Source organism: Parambassis ranga, unplaced genomic scaffold (assembly GCF_900634625.1).
Source record: "Parambassis ranga unplaced genomic scaffold, fParRan2.1 scaffold_21_arrow_ctg1, whole genome shotgun sequence".
NCBI classification, from domain to species: domain Eukaryota; kingdom Metazoa; phylum Chordata; class Actinopteri; family Ambassidae; genus Parambassis; species Parambassis ranga.
This window is the reverse complement of record NW_021144767.1, coordinates 6,942,049-6,958,001: the sequence shown is the minus strand read 5'-3', so window position 1 is coordinate 6,958,001 and position 15,953 is coordinate 6,942,049. Positions and strand designations below refer to the sequence as shown.

General features: G+C 43.2%; 2 non-coding genes across 2 annotated transcripts; both read right to left on the bottom strand.

Annotated features, from left to right (window-relative positions):
* Positions 1-2,183: 2,183 nt before the first annotated feature.
* trnal-cag (transfer RNA leucine (anticodon CAG)) lies at positions 2,184-2,266 on the bottom strand. Its single transcript has one exon. It is a non-coding gene; the product is annotated as a tRNA-Leu (tRNA).
* A 522-nt stretch (positions 2,267-2,788) lies between these two features.
* trnas-aga (transfer RNA serine (anticodon AGA)) lies at positions 2,789-2,870 on the bottom strand. The gene has a single exon. It is a non-coding gene; the product is annotated as a tRNA-Ser (tRNA).
* Positions 2,871-15,953: the final 13,083 nt, after the last annotated feature.

Here is a 15,953-nt window from a genome sequence, read left to right as displayed (position 1 = left end):
TTTCCACAACTTTCCTTTCTTTTTTCATTTTTCCCTTTTCCCCTCTTTTTCCTCTTCTTTTCTTCTCCCCCCTTCTCCCCCCTTCTTCCCCATCTTAGACGGACGAATGTTCCCCAGCTTGAACGCCAGCTGGCGAAGGATCGTCCGTACAATGTTGGAAAATGTTGGACACAAGAGCCAATCACAAGCCTTCAATTGCTGGAGGTGCGCCCAATAAGCTAACGGATTTCTTCCCCACTGTCCAACATTTCCAACATTTGACCAATCACGGTGGACAAATGTTGGAGCAGAGAATCAGTATGGCGCATACCGGTCGTCATTCATTCTGCACTAGCTAGCGAGAAAAACAGTCGGTACGGTAATTAAACACTTGCTACAGTGCCGTGTGACACTAGTTTACGTTTGTGTGTCATGTAAACTCTTGTACTGTGTTGACGTTTTTATAGATTTGTTGAGCTACGGCCGTTACACAAAGTGGATTTTGTTTTGCCACTCGGTGCTTACTAATGTTATTTAAGGTGCAGTGTTTAAACACCAAACCTGAGAATCAAAGTATTTCCACCCACGTTTAAGCACTACCACATAAGTAATGTTTTTATTTAGATTTGATGGTGTATTGCCATATAGAAATGTCTTCCTGTAAATAAACATTGTCCCTTAATGCCTATTACCTATAGAGAAAGGCCGCTCAAGGCGACGGCATTCTTTGTAATATTTTATTTTATATTGTTGTGAGGACAGCGGGGGTCGGGTGATCTATTTTGCCAGCTGACATGCTGTGGGTGAAAGGAGAGAGACGTGAAGGACAGCGGTGGCAGACAGGTGAAGGAAAACGGGAAACTGGGGAGAGTAAGAGGGACCCGTGATGCGAAAAAAAAAATACGGACAATAACCATTTGTTTTTATGGACAAGGATCGCCCAGGGAGAGAGAGGATCCCGTGTGGGGTTCACCAGGAGGAGTTTTTTGTTTGTTTGCCTGTTACTTTTTGATCGGGACTGAAGGGACATTTATTTGTAAATATGGGTCGGATTACAGCGTTATTTGGGATGTAAGAAAATATGATTTTGAGTTAATAAACCCGAAACAGTCTCATTTCATGTGTCTGTGGTCTGTGTTATGCAACAAGGGTAAATAGAGTACAACACAGGAGAGTCCCTGCTTAATAGCAACACTCCGTTTACTTTAGGCAGACTATTAAAACGTTTATCCATATGTCCATTTGTAAAAATGATGCCAAAAATGTAGCAGATGCAGATCAACACTAGCATTCCTGTGGTCGCCGGTTCGAATCCAAGCTGTGGTCCAAAGTAAAATCCTAAGTATTTCAAAAGTTTGAAATACGTACATAAATTAGATATGTTTCCACAGCTTTCCTTTCTTTTTTCATTTTTCCCTTTTTCCCCTCTTTTTCCTCTTCTTTTCTTCTCCCCCCTTCTTCCCCATCTTAGACGGATGAATGTTCCCCAGCTTGAACGCAGCGCCTTGGACCGCTCGGCCATCCTGACATGAAAAGCGTGCTGTCCACAACAAGTTTGGAACAGAGGTCAGTATTCCGTAACAGAAGTCAGCAAGACAGCATTCTGGAATGAAAAGCATTCCAGAATAAAAGAAAGTATTCCCAAATGAAAGGCAGAAATCTAGAATGAGTGGCAGCATACCATAATAGACATCCACCCACTCCAGAATAATAGGCAGGATTAAGGAATGGTAGACAAAATTCCGGAGTTAAACCCCTAACCCGACAGCGGCCTGTGACGTCATGGAAGTCAGCATTCCGACATGGAAGGCAACATTCCGGGACAAAAGTCAGCAAGACAGCATTCTGGAATGAAAAGCATTCCAGATTGAAAGGCAGAAATCTAGAACGAGCGGCAGCATACCAGAATAGACATCCATCCATGCCAGAATGGTAGACAGGATTCCAGAATGGTAGACAAAATTCCGGACTTAAATCCCTAACCTGACAGCAGCCTGTGACGTCATCCAATCAGAGCCAGAGACTGAACCTCCTTAGGGGCAACAGTGGCAAGAAAAAACAGGAAGAACCCCTGTAGGTTTGGTGTAATGTCTCATCATATCAGATGAAATCATCCAATTGGCTTCTGTGGTCTGGGTTAGAATCTAAGTCAGTCAATGTTTTAAATGATTACTTATTTCCCCTCCAGAGGAAATAAACAGAAGTGTCAGGAGTGGGATTTGAACCCACGCCTCCAGTGGAGACTGCGACCTGAACGCAGCGCCTTGGACCGCTCGGCCATCCTGACATGAAAAGTGTGCTGTCCACAACAAGTTTGGAAAATCTCAAGGATGAACACTTAATAAACAATCTGAAATCTTCACTGACACTGATGTGGACAGACTCAGAGTGTGTCTGTCTATGCTATATCAACAAGTCTTGAGCCAGAGATGAGATTTTTCATCTGGTCACCACATGATGAATCGTTCTGACTATTGTAGTACGTTGAGATCTGCCTTTCCCAGGTGTTTTGTCCTTAAGGTGAAGCAGTCTCTGCCTCAGGGTGAAACTGGGTTTGAAATGTGCTGGGACGTTTTATCCTTTGCCTCCTCACTGCACACCAGTTGCTCTCGGTCCAGCGTTTTTAAAATGATAGTTTTTGGAAGTGTCAGATGGACTGTGCCAGGGTTTGGTCCTCAGACAGTCAATATAAATGGCAGCACTCTGACTGGTCAAGATGACCTTTTTCATAGAGCTCGTTGTTAACACATCAGACTTGTTAAGTGTAAACGATGGAGGGGCATAAAGTGATCTTGGAGATGAAAAGAACCGTTGTTGGCAGGATTCGAACCTGCGCGGGGAAACCCCAATGGATTTCTAGTCCATCGCCTTAACCTCTCGGCCACAACAACCAGCAAAAGGTAACGATGAAGAGTCTGACGACCCAGGTTGGTTCTGTCCATGAGTGCATGGTCTTGTCCAGTTTGTCCTGTCCAGTTTGGTGTTGGTGCTCCTTTACTTGTTTTCCATTTCATTCGCAGGTTTGCTTGTTCACACCTGTGATCAGTCATCAGCCAATCCTGCTGCAGCTTCCATCTAGTATATGTGTCCAATGGAAGCTGAGCAACATGTCAGCTACACACATAGAAACACTACACATAGTTTGTCATATAAATAACATGGATTGAATCATGTTGTACAGTCAATGGAAACAAAAAGCACTGAGAGTGGTGCTGGTAGTGCAGCAGTGGATGGAGGCTGAAGTGCTGCCACCTAGTGTCAATATTTGGTATTAACTCTGACTACATATTCCACCTTTAACTCTCTGCCATATATACTGTGCCATGTGTGAAGTGATGATAACATGTGAATGTGAATTTATTGTAAAGAACTTTACTTATTATCCCTGTTATAAGTGAGCAGTGTGTGTGTGTGTTTGATGGAGTGTGTAATGTCTGCTCAGTGTTACTGATGCTGCTGTGTGTGATCTGAAAACTGATCAAACTGTGATGTGTCTGATGCTGACAGAAGAATCAGAGGTCAGACAGTCGGATCCTCCTCTGTGACACCTTTAACATCATATCAGAAATCTCTGTCTGCTTCTGGTACATGCAGCTGATCACCAGCAGGGGGCTCACTGCTTTGCTGTCACTCAGGGGGCCTGTTCTGTCTGCCACTGGGATATGATGAGGTGAACTTCAGAGTTTGAATAGATTTCATTTGTCATGTGTTTATGATCATTTTATGAATCAGTTCAAATAAAGGAGACTCACTGAAGTCACAGTTTAGTGTTTTAATACTTATACACACTTATTTTGAAGCTGCTATCAACTTGATGAGTCTTCCTGTTGAAGCACGAGGCAGGACGTGTGTCAGAACATCCATGAACTGAGTAGATTAAGAGGAGAAGCTGATGTGTCACAGCTGCTGGTTGTGTTCTTTCAGTGTCTCCATCTTGATGAAATGAGGCGTTTTACTTCCTCCAAGTAGAGTGGACCTGGCTCACAGAGTGCTGCTGCTGTCTCTGTCTCTCTGTGAGCAGCATGTTAAACAGCAGGCTCTGAATAGTGACGTCATGATGTCACAGTCACATCAGTCTAATCTCCCAATCGGAGAGAGAGCTGTCATCAACAGCAGGAAGTGCAGGAAGCTCATGGTGTGCAGGCCTCTGATGTGTGGAGGCTTGTAGCAGCCAACAAGAAGGGAGTTTGTAAAAGTTCTCTGTAACTTTAAATGTGAGGATTCAGAAAGAACTTAGATCAGATATGTGCAGCACTTGTGCAACAGATACTCCAACAGTGACAGCTCTTCTGAAGAAAGCCTGAGGAGCTGAGACCTGGATGAGACACTGATACAGCTTTGCTCTGCTGACAGGAAGGATGAAGGCTGACCACACACACACACACACATAACACACACAGACACACACGCACATACATAACACAAACATATAGACACACACACGCTCTTACAGACACACCACACAAACATACATACAGAAACACACACATAACACATTCTTACACGCACACACACACATATAGACGCATGTGTTGTCTTTTAAGTTCAACAGTAAAAACTATGGACAGAGCTTCCGTGACATCACCCGTTTGTTCGGTGGGAGGCTCCGGGACACTCTGATCGCTGCCATGTTGGCAGCGTTGTGTCCGCCAAAACTCAAACTCACGGACAAAGAGGGGTAGCACTAGCTGAGTTTAGGGGGGGGCGGGCAAGAAACTCGTGCTGTGATATGGCAACCGTCTGTCGCTCAAGCGCCAACGCTCATAATTATGCGTAATTTTAAGTCTGAATACAATCCCACAGCAGCTCATCAACAAACTGAACCAGCTGGGGCTGAACTCCTTGCTGTGCAACTGGCTGCTGGACTTCCTCACCGGGAGACCTCAGACAGTGCGGGTCGGCAGAAACACATCCAGCACCATCACAATGAACACCGGGACTCCCCAAGGATGTGTGCTGAGCCCCCTCCTCTTCACTCTGCTGACCCATGACTGCACGTTAAAGTTTGTGGACGACATCTCCAGTGGAGATGAAACAAACTACAGGAATGAGATGCACCTTCTGGCCGAGTGGTGCAGAGACCACAACCTCTCCCTCAATGTGGAGATAACTGGGATAATTTGTATATCGGCTCGAAGGAACACTAGTTAGCTTTCTGATGGTGTCACTCTTAAAACTGAACACCAAACCGTTTTGCCTGTAGATCCAGTTATTTGGCAAGAGTGCTGGTCATTCTTCCATTAAGACATCATGTAAAACCAAAAACAGAGAAGCAGAGCAGCCATATTGTGTAACTCACCACCATCTCCACATCTTTGACATCACACACATAAAAATTATACTGTGTTTAGAGCAACTTCTTGTGATTCTGACGGTGTTCTTATTTTTGGTATGAAGGCTTCGGTTTGGACAAAAAGAGAAGTTGTTCGGAGGGTGCAACCCCCATTAAAATACATGGGATCTGCCCTGACAGGAGTGAAAGGAGAATCACACAGGTGTCTTAATTAGGGTACTCATTACTCTCTCATTACTCAGGAAACTAGAACAAGTATTAGGGAGTGCTCTCAAGTGCTCTCTAAGCAAAATAAAAAATAGCTTGGTTTCTATGGTGACCCCACAGGCTGCAACAAAACACCACTACAGGTGCTGGTCATATAATTAGAATATCATCAGAAGGTTGATTTATTTCAGTAATTCCATTCAAAAGGTGAAAGCTGTATAATGCAAACATTCATTCCACACAGACTGAAATATTTCAAGTGTTTATTTCTTTTAATTTTGATGGTTATAACGGACAACCAATGAAAACCCACATTCAGTATCTCAGGAAATGAGAATATGTGAAAAGGTTCAATATTGAAGACACCTGGAGCCACTCTAACCAGATAATGAACTCAAAACACCTGCAAAGGCCTTTAAATGGTCTCAGTCTAGTTCTGTAGGCTGCACAACCACAGGAAGACTGCTGACTTGACAGTTGCCCAAAAGACGACCATTGACACCTTGCACGAGGAGGGCAAGACACAAAGAGGCTGGCTGTTCACAGAGCTCTGTCCAAGCACATTAACAGAGAGGGAAGGGGAGTACAAGCAAGAGGGAGTACAAAGTGTTCTGCCCAAACAGGGACTTGAACCCTGGACCCTCAGATTAAAAGTCTGATGCTTCCAATACTTCACTAGTACACTTCATGTAGTGCAGTGAGTCCTGATTGACTTGCAATTGACCCTTTATACAAGGGGGATTAGCTCAAATGGTAGAGCGCTCGCTTAGCATGTGAGAGGTAGCGGGATCGATGCCTGCATCCTCCAGCCTGCATTTTAGGAGGGAGGGTGTAGCTGGATGGATGAGGATGGATGGATAATGTGGTGGACTCCCACCCAGCAGATCAAGTCCCAGAGGTTACAGCATCATTTATTAGCTGAGTTTCCCCTCAGGGAAGCTGCTGTTTACAAGCTGTTTACAGAGAGAAGCAAGAAAACAACAGTCAGCATCATCTTCCATAAAAACACATGACAATAACATGTGAGACAGAGAGTTTATGATCAGTGCTCCCCCTGCTGGTTAGGACATATGATGACATTTTAAATGTACCAGTCAAAAGTCACTCAGTGGTTTGTCTTTGTTTTTATGACTTTCTACATTGTAGATTCATCCTGAAGACATCAGAGCTATGAAGGAACACATGTGGAATGATGCAGTGAACAAACAGTGTTAAACCAAGCAGAATATGTTTGATGTTTGACATTCTTCCAAGCAGCCAGCTTTTGCTTTGATGACAGCTTTGCACACTCTTTGCATTCTCTCAATCTGAACTGAACCACCAATGCTGTGCAATGCTGACATCTAGTGGTGGAATTGCAGGCTGCAGCTTCCTCATTCCAAAATCAATCCTCCTCCACATAAAGTCAGAAGCGGAGCGGCTGTTCAAAATAAAGGAGGAAGCACACACTCTGCAGGCTGCAAGGAAAGGAGCAGAGGACAAAACAAGAGAGGTAAGAGTCTGTGACACAGCTCAGCCTCATCTTACTGCACCACTGTTTGTCTTTTTCACATTGTATCACTTAAACACTTTTAGAGACGCAGGCTTCACGTCACTACAGCCTCCTTCATGCTGCAGCCTGAATGTTCACTGAGTCGCTCTGCGTACAAACGTCTGCTAAATGAGTTACAAACGTCAATATAATGACGTGATATAAAACGTAAACGTATAAAAACGTGAATGAAGCTGTAAAGTAGCTTGTTAGCTCATGCAGCAACAGTGTGTAGCTGCTATGCTAATGCTACTTTAGCTTGTTTAGCATTAAGCTAAGTGCTGCTGTTACAAGTTACTGTTAGAGTTAATGAGCTCTAAACCACAGCAGGAAAAACTAATGTATGTATTTAGTCTATTTAGTGTTTATTAATGCTCAGGTGTTTCTCTGTAAATGACAAGCTAGTGAATTATTGTCATATAGTTGTTATTTTATGGCTTTTTTAAATGTTTTTCATCAGGTGCTGTGTTTAAACACCTGTCTGTGTCTCCTCATGAAGATGCCACAGCCTCCACAGATGAAGGTATAATCTGGATTATTTACAGTGTTAGTTATCAGGCTGATCATTATGGTCTTATACCACACAGGTCATGTGGAGCCCTGTGAGGAAACTCCAGAGGACGTCCCAGCAGCAGTCCAACACCTGAGAGCCTCCACTCCTTCCTCTGCTCCTCCAGCATCTGACCTGGTAACAGAGGAAGGGTCCAAGGTGTCCAGGTCTCACTGATGATCCTGCACTGTGGACAAACTTAGTAATAACAATACTAGTCATCATATCTTGTGTTGTCAGTGGTGGAGGAAGTACTGATGTTTAGTACTTAAGTGAAAGTACAATTACCCAGCCAAATATATACTCAAGTAAAAGTAGATGTGCTACATCAATGATCCTACTTAACCAAAGTCGTAAGTACTTACTTTCAATTTCCAAGAGTTTAAAACAAGGCAACGGGACTCAAGGATTGTTTTTTTTAACTTGGGGATACATAAAAAATACATGAAAAATTACCTATGTACAGTAACAAAGTACAAATACTTAGTTACTTTCCACCACTGTGGACAGTCTTCAGAGAGTACATATTTCTATGATGTATTTTGATTGTTTTTTATGTTTGATTATTTGTTATGTTTCCTTAAGATAATATTTTCATATGTGTGTTCCACATTATTTAAATAAAAGGTTGCTTATATAATCATCACTGTACATGTCTTTGTGTTTGGGGCGGCATTTCTATAGAATCTAGTAGCCCGTAGGGCCCCAGTGTTACCTTCTTGCCTAGGGCCCCTATAGTGTCAAGCAACGGCTCTGTCAGCGTCCGTATGCAAATGAGTCAGCACAGCGTAACTCTCTGTCTAAAAGCTGAGATGTGAGGGTCCGAGCGTACGTCACTGCAGCTCAGAGCACAACAAGAAAAACACACAGGCGCGGCATGTGAAACAGAAAATTGTACATACACATTTCAAATTGTTATGCAGAATAACGTGTGAGTAACAAACCGCTGCATCTGTATTATGTGATTATTGCGAGCTACAGCGCTATATGCAGCGAGTAATCAAACTATATACAAAGTTGTTCCTTCACAACAATAAAGTTCGACTTAACTCACTGTTTTACTCCTGTTACCTTTTTATTTACGTACTGGTATGTTTTAGCGTAGCATGCGCCTTATAATACGATGTGCCTTGTGTATGTGCTGAGGACAGAAATAGACCCTGTAACAGACACTGCGCCTTATAAATCTGATGGTCGCGAAAATACGGTACTCACGCTGGCTCCATCTGGTGGACCATTTGTATATTACTACAGGTTTCATAGTAGGCCCTTCTCATAGAATTATTATGTAGCTCCCTCTGGTGGACACTATATATATATACTCACGCTGGCTCCCTCTGGTGGACCATTTGTATATTACTACAGGTTTCATAAGCTGTGTCCCAATTAAGGGACACATTTTAAGGCCACGTACGTCACAACGCTGCGCAAAGGCTGGGTCCTTCAAATGCGTCCTCCAAATGCGTCCTCCTTTTGCCTGAATTTGGAGGATCTACTTTTTGTCCAATAGTACAATGACGGACCAAGCGAGCGGCAGCGGCAGGAGTGCCGAATTCACATTTAAATGTAAGTAAAGGGCAGTAATTCGAGGGATTTTTAAAATGCTAGTAGTGACAGCGGCAATAAAAAAATGAGTTTTATATTTACAAACATGACGTCCTGTTGACACGAGGCGCTGTAAACTAAACGCTTTGATTGAATGTTGTTTCTTGTTGTTTACTGTAGTATAGTATAAAGTATAGTTCACGTGAGGAGCAATATTATGGTTATTATATCAAACGGGCATTCTGCCTGTTGTCATTTTGATGTAGGAGGAGCAGAGGGAAACAGAAGAAACCTGACAATTGATAACGGAGGAGATGAGGCTGGAGAGGGAGGGAGAGGAGAAAGAGAGAGAGGGAGAGAGAGAGAGAGAGAGAGGGAGAGAGGGAGTAACTTCAACAGAGCGGCTTCCAAACAGCTTAAAATATGAAAAGCTATAAAATATGTATGTAATAGGTCAACACACACTGCTTGTAACAGGGATAATAAGTAAAGTTCTTTACAATAAATTCACATTCACATTTTATTATCACTTCACACATGGCACAGTATATATGGCAGAGAGTTAAAGGTGGAATATGTAGTCAGAGTTAATACCAAATATTGACACTAGGTGGCAGCACTTCAGCCTCCATCCACTGCTGCACTACCAGCACCACTCTCAGTGCTTTTTGTTTCCATTGACTGTACAACATGATTCAATCCATGTTATTTATATGACAAACTACGTGTAGCGTTTCTATGTGTGTAGCTGACATGTTGCTCAGCTTCCATTGGACACATATACTAGATGGAAGCTGCAGCAGGATTGGCTGATGACTGATCACAGGTGTGAACAATCAAACCTGCGAATGAAATGGAAAACAAGTAAAGGAGCACCAACACCAAACTGGACAAGACCATGCACTCATGGACAGAACCAACCTGGGTCATCAGACTCTTCATCGTTACCTTTCGCCGGTTGTTGTGGCTGAGAGGTTAAGGCGATGGACTAGAAATCCATTGGGGTTTCCCCGCGCAGGTTCTAATCCTGCCAACAACGGTTCTTTTCATCTCCAAGATCACTTTATGCCCCTCCATCGTTTACACTTAACAAGTCTGATGTGTTAACAACGAGCTCTATGAAAAAGTTCATCTTGACCAGTCAGAGTGCTGCCATTTATATTGACTGTCTGAGGACCAAACCCTGGCACAGTCCATCTGACACTTCCAAAAACTATCATTTTAAAAACGCTGGACCGAGAGCAACTGGTGTGCAGTGAGGAGGCAAAGGATAAAACGTCCCAGCACATTTCAAACCCAGTTTCACCCTGAGGCAGAGACTGCTTCACCTTAAGGACAAAACACCTAGGGAAGGCAGATCTCAAGGTACTACAATAGTCAGAACGATTCATCATGTGGTGACCAGATGAAAAATCTCATCTCTGGCTCAAGACTTGAGACTTGTTGAGATAGCATAGACAGACACACTCTCAGTCTGTCCACATCAGTGTCAGGATGGCCGAGCGGTCCAAGGCGCTGCGTTCAAGCTGGGGAACATTCGTCCGTCTAAGATGGGGAAGAAGGGGGGAGAAGGGGGGAGAAGAAAAGAAGAGGAAAAAGAGGGGAAAAGGGAAAAATGAAAAAAGAAAGGAAAGTTGTGGAAACATATCTAATTTATGTACGTATTTCAAACTTTTGAAATACTTAGGATTTTACTTTGGACCACAGCTTGGATTCGAACCGGCAACCACAGGAATGCTAGTGTTGATCTGCATCTGCTACATTTTTGGCATCATTTTTACAAATGGACATATGGATAAACGTTTTAACAGTCTGCCTAAAGTAAACGGAGTGTTACTATTAAGCAGGGACTCTCCCGTGTTGTACTCTATTTACCTTTGTTGCATAATACAGACCACAGACACTTGAATGAGACTGTTTCGGGTTTATTAACTCAAAATCATATTTTCTTACATCCCAAATAACGCTGTAATCCGACCCATATTTACAAATAAATGTCCCTTCAGTCCCGATCAAAAAGTAACAGGCAAACAGACGAACAAACAAAAAACTCCTCCTGGTGAACCCCACGCGGGATCCTCTCTCTCCCTGGGCGATCCTTGTCCATAAAAAAATGGTTATTGTCCGTATTTTTTTTTCGCATCACGGGTCCCTCTTACTCTCCCCGTTTTCCCGTTTTCCTTCACCTGTCTGCCACCGCTGTCCTTGGCGTCTCTCCTCCCCTGATGACAGTCCTTCGTCTCCTTTCACCCACAGCATGTCAGCTGGCAAAATAGATCACCCGACCCCCGCTGTCCTCACAACAATATAAAATAAAATATTACAAAGAATGCCGTTGCCTTGAGTGGCCTTTCTCTATAGGTAATAGGCATTAAGGGACAATGTTTATTTACAGGAAGACATTTCTATATGGCAATACACCATAAAATCTAAATAAAAACATTACTTATGTGGTAGTGCTTAAACGTGGGTGGAAAGACTTTGATTCTCAGGTTTAAAACACTGCACCTTAAATAACATTAGTAAGCACCGAGTGGCAAAACAAAATCCACTTTGTGTAACGGCCGTAACTCAACAAATCTATAAAAACGTCAACACAGTACAAGAGTTTACATGACACACAAACATAAACTAGTGTCACACGGCACTGTAGCAAGTGTTTAATTACCGTACCGACTGTTTTTCTCGCTAGCTAGTGCAGAATGAATGACGACCGGTATGCGCCATACTGATTCTCTGCTCCAACATTTGTCCACCGTGATTGGTCAAATGTTGGAAATGTTGGACAGTGGGGAAGAAATCCGCTAGCTGATTGGGCGCACCTCCAGCAATTGAAGGCTTGTGATTGGCTCTTGTGTCCAACATTTTCCAACATTGTACGGACGATCCTTCGCCAGCTGGCGTTCAGGTTGCAGTCTCCACTGGAGGCGTGGGTTCAAATCCCACTCCTGACAGTTCTGTTTATTTCCTCTGGAGGGGAAATAAGTAATCATTTAAGACATTGACTGACTTAGATTCTAACCCAGACCACAGAAGCCAATTGGATGATTTCCTCTGATATGATGAGACATTACACCAAACCTACAGGGGTTCTTCCTGTTTTTTCTTGCCACTGTTGCCCTTAAGGAGGTTCAGTCTCTGGCTCTGATTGGATGACGTCACAGGCTGCTGTCAGGTTAGGGATTTAAGTCCGGAATTTTGTCTACCATTCTGGAATCCTGTCTAACATTCTGGCATGGATGGATGTCTATTCTGGTATGCTGCCGCTCGTTCTAGATTTCTGCCTTTCAATCTGGAATGCTTTCTTTCAATCTGGAATGCTTTTCATTCCATAATGCTGTCTTGCTGACTTTTGTCCCGGAATGTTGCCTTCCATGTCGGAATGCTGACTTCCATGACGTCACAGGCCGCTGTCGGGTTAGGGGTTTAATTCCGGAATTTTATCTACCATTCCGGAATCCTGCCTATTATTCTGGAGTGGGTGGATGTCTATTCTGGTATGCTGCCACTCATTCTAGATTTCTGCCTTTCATTTGGGAATACTTTCTTTTATTCTGGAATGCTTTTCATTCCAGAATGCTGTCTTGCTGACGTCTGTTCCGGAATACTGACCTCTGTTCCAGAATACTGACTGTTATTCGGGAATTCTGCCTATCCTTCCGGAATACTGATGTCTATTCTGATATGCTGCCACTTATTCTAGATTTCTGCCTTTCATTGCGGAATTTTGACTTTCATTCCGGAATGCTGTCTTGCATTCTGCAAATGTGCTCTTCATTCTGTTATGCCGATCTTTGTCCCGGAATGTTGCCTTCCATTCTGGAATGGTAACTTCCATTCCAGAATACTGGACCTCATCTCAAGGCATCACAATAGTCAGAATGATTCATTATGTGGTGACCATGAATGCAGATGAAAACTCTCATCTCTGGCTCAAGACTTGTTGAGATAGCACAGAGACACTCTCAGTCTGTCCACATCAGTGTCAGTGAAGATTTCAGATTGTTTAAATAGAGAAGCAAGAAAACAAGTCAGCCTTATCTTTCACAAAAACACATGACAATAACATGTGAGAAAGAGAGTTTTATGTTCAGTGCTCCCCCTGCTTGTTGGGACAATTGTAGAGCACCTTCCTAATAAAGTAAACAGCGTAGAATGGACAGTGAAGGCTTGTAGTCTCAACCGACCATGTGATCGTGAACACAGCCGGCTTGGAAGCAATTCAACTTGTGCCATGTTGGCACGTGAGTACTTGCTCAGCTGTCGGCAACTTTCTGTGATAGCTGTCTGTCAAACGGAGACTCTGGTCGGCGCAGATTTACCTGCGAATGAAATGGAAAACAAGTAAAGGAGCACCAACACCAATCTGGACAGGACAAACTGGACAAGACCATGCACTCATGGACAGAACCAACCTGGGTCGTCAGACTCTTCATCATTACCTTTTGCCGGTTGTTGTGGCCGAGTGGTTAAGGCGATGGACTAAAGCTGGGGAACATTCGTCAGTCTAAGATGGGGAAGAAGGGGGGAGAAGAAAAGAAGAGGAAAAAGAGGGGAAAAAGGGAAAAATGAAAAAAGAAAGGAAAGCTGTGGAAACATATCTAATTTATGTACATATTTCAAACTTTTGAAATACTTAGGATTTTACTTTGGACCACAGCTTGGATTCGAACCGGCGACCACAGGAATGCTAGTGTTGATCTGCATCTGCTACATTTTTGGCATCATTTTTACAAATGGACATATGGATAAACGTTTTAATAGTCTGCCTAAAGTAAACGGAGTGTTACTATTAAGCAGGGACTCTCCGTGTTGTACTCTATTTACCCTTGTTGCATAACACAGACCACAGACACATGAAATGAGACTGTTTCGGGTTTATTAACTCAAAATCATATTTTCTTACATCCCAAATAACGCTGTAATCCGACCCATATTTACAAATAAATGTCCCTTCAGTCCCGATCAAAAAGTAACAGGCAAACAAACAAAAAACTCCTCCTGGTGAACCCCACACAGGATCCTCTCTCTCCCTGGGCGATCCTTGTCCATAAAAACAAATGGTTATTGTCCGTATTTTTTTTTTCGAATCACGGGTCCCTCTTACTCACCCCGTTTTCCCGTTTTCCTTCTCCTGTCTGCCACCGCTGTCCTTCACGTCTCTCTCCTTTCACCCACAGCATGTCAGCTGGCAAAATAGATCACCCAACCCCCGCTGTCCTCTGACACGCCGTGTACCACAACATATAATATAAAATATAAAATAAAATATTACAAAGAATGCCGTAGCTTTAAGCAGCATTAAGGGACAATGTTTATTTACAGGAAGACATTTCTATATGGCCATACACCATAAAAATCTAAATAACTTATGTGGTAGTGCTGTGGTAGTGCTTAAACGGTGCTGTGGTAGTGCTTAAACGTGGGTGGAAATACTTTGATTCTCAGGTTTGGTGTTTAAACACTGCACCTTAAATAACATTAGTAAGCACCGAGTGGCAAAAACAAAATCCACTTTGTGTAACGACCGTAACTCAACAAATCTATCAATCTATAAAAACGTCAACACAGTACAAGAGTTTACATGACACACAAACGTAAAATAGTGTCACACGGCACTGTAGCAAGTGTTTAATTACCGTACCGACTGTTTTTTCTCGCTAGCTAGTGCAGAATGAATGCCGACCGGTATGCGCCATACTGATTCTCTGCTCCAACATTTGTCCACCGTGATTGGTCAAATGTTGGAAATGTTGGACAGTGGGGAAGAAATCCGCTAGCTGATTGGGCGCACCTCCAGCAATTGAAGGCTTGTGATTGGCTCTTGTGTCCAACATTTTCCAACATTGTACGGACGATCCTTCGCCAGCTGGCGTTCAGGTCGCAGTCTCCACTGGAGGTGTGGGTTCAAATCCCACTCCTGACAGTTCCTCCTCTGGAGGAGAAATAAGTTTTCATTTAAAACGCTGACTGATCTAACCCAGACCACAAAATCCAATTGAATGATTTCATCTGTTATGATAATATTAAAGGTAACAGCTGAGACGTTGGACAAAACTTTCAGGGGTTCTTCCTGTTTTTTCTTGCCACTGTTGCTCTTAAGGAGGGTCAGTCTCTGGCTCCAATCGGATGACATCACAGGTCACTGTCGGGTTAGGGGTTTAATTCCAGAATTTTGTCTACCATTCCGGAATCCTGCCTATCATTCTGGAATGGGTGGATGGATGTCTATTCCAGAATGCTGCCTCTCATTCTAGATTTCTGCCTTTCATTTGGGAATGCTTTCTTTCATTCTGGAATGCTTTTCATTCTAGCCGTTTCGCCACTCTATATTGGTGAAACCAAACAACCACTACACAGAAGGATGGCACAGCACAGGAGAGCCACCTCCTCAGGACACGACTCAGCAGTTCACCTCCACCTCAAAGACAGTGGTCATTCCTTTGAGGATAATAATGTCCAAATCCTAGACAGGGAGGACAGATGGTATGAAAGAGGAGTCAAAGAAGCGTCTATGTGAAATTGGAAAAGCCCTCTCTAAACAGAGGGGGAGGGCTGAGGCATCAGCTCTCACCTGTTTACAACTCTGTCCTTTCATCCCTTCCTAGCAGACTTCACTCCCACTCAAACTCTAACGATGGGCCGTCAACTAGTGAGGCAACAGCTCTCACCTGATCACAACCCTGTCCCTTCATCCCAGAGTTTCTGGTCGTTAACTGGCCATTAACCAACTATAGCAGGGGACGGTAAGCCAACTTAGTCACTTTGATAGTAGGCTAATATAGCTAATATAGATACATACAGCATGTGTTGCCTTTATTATAAGGCTTATATAAGGCTTTTAATTT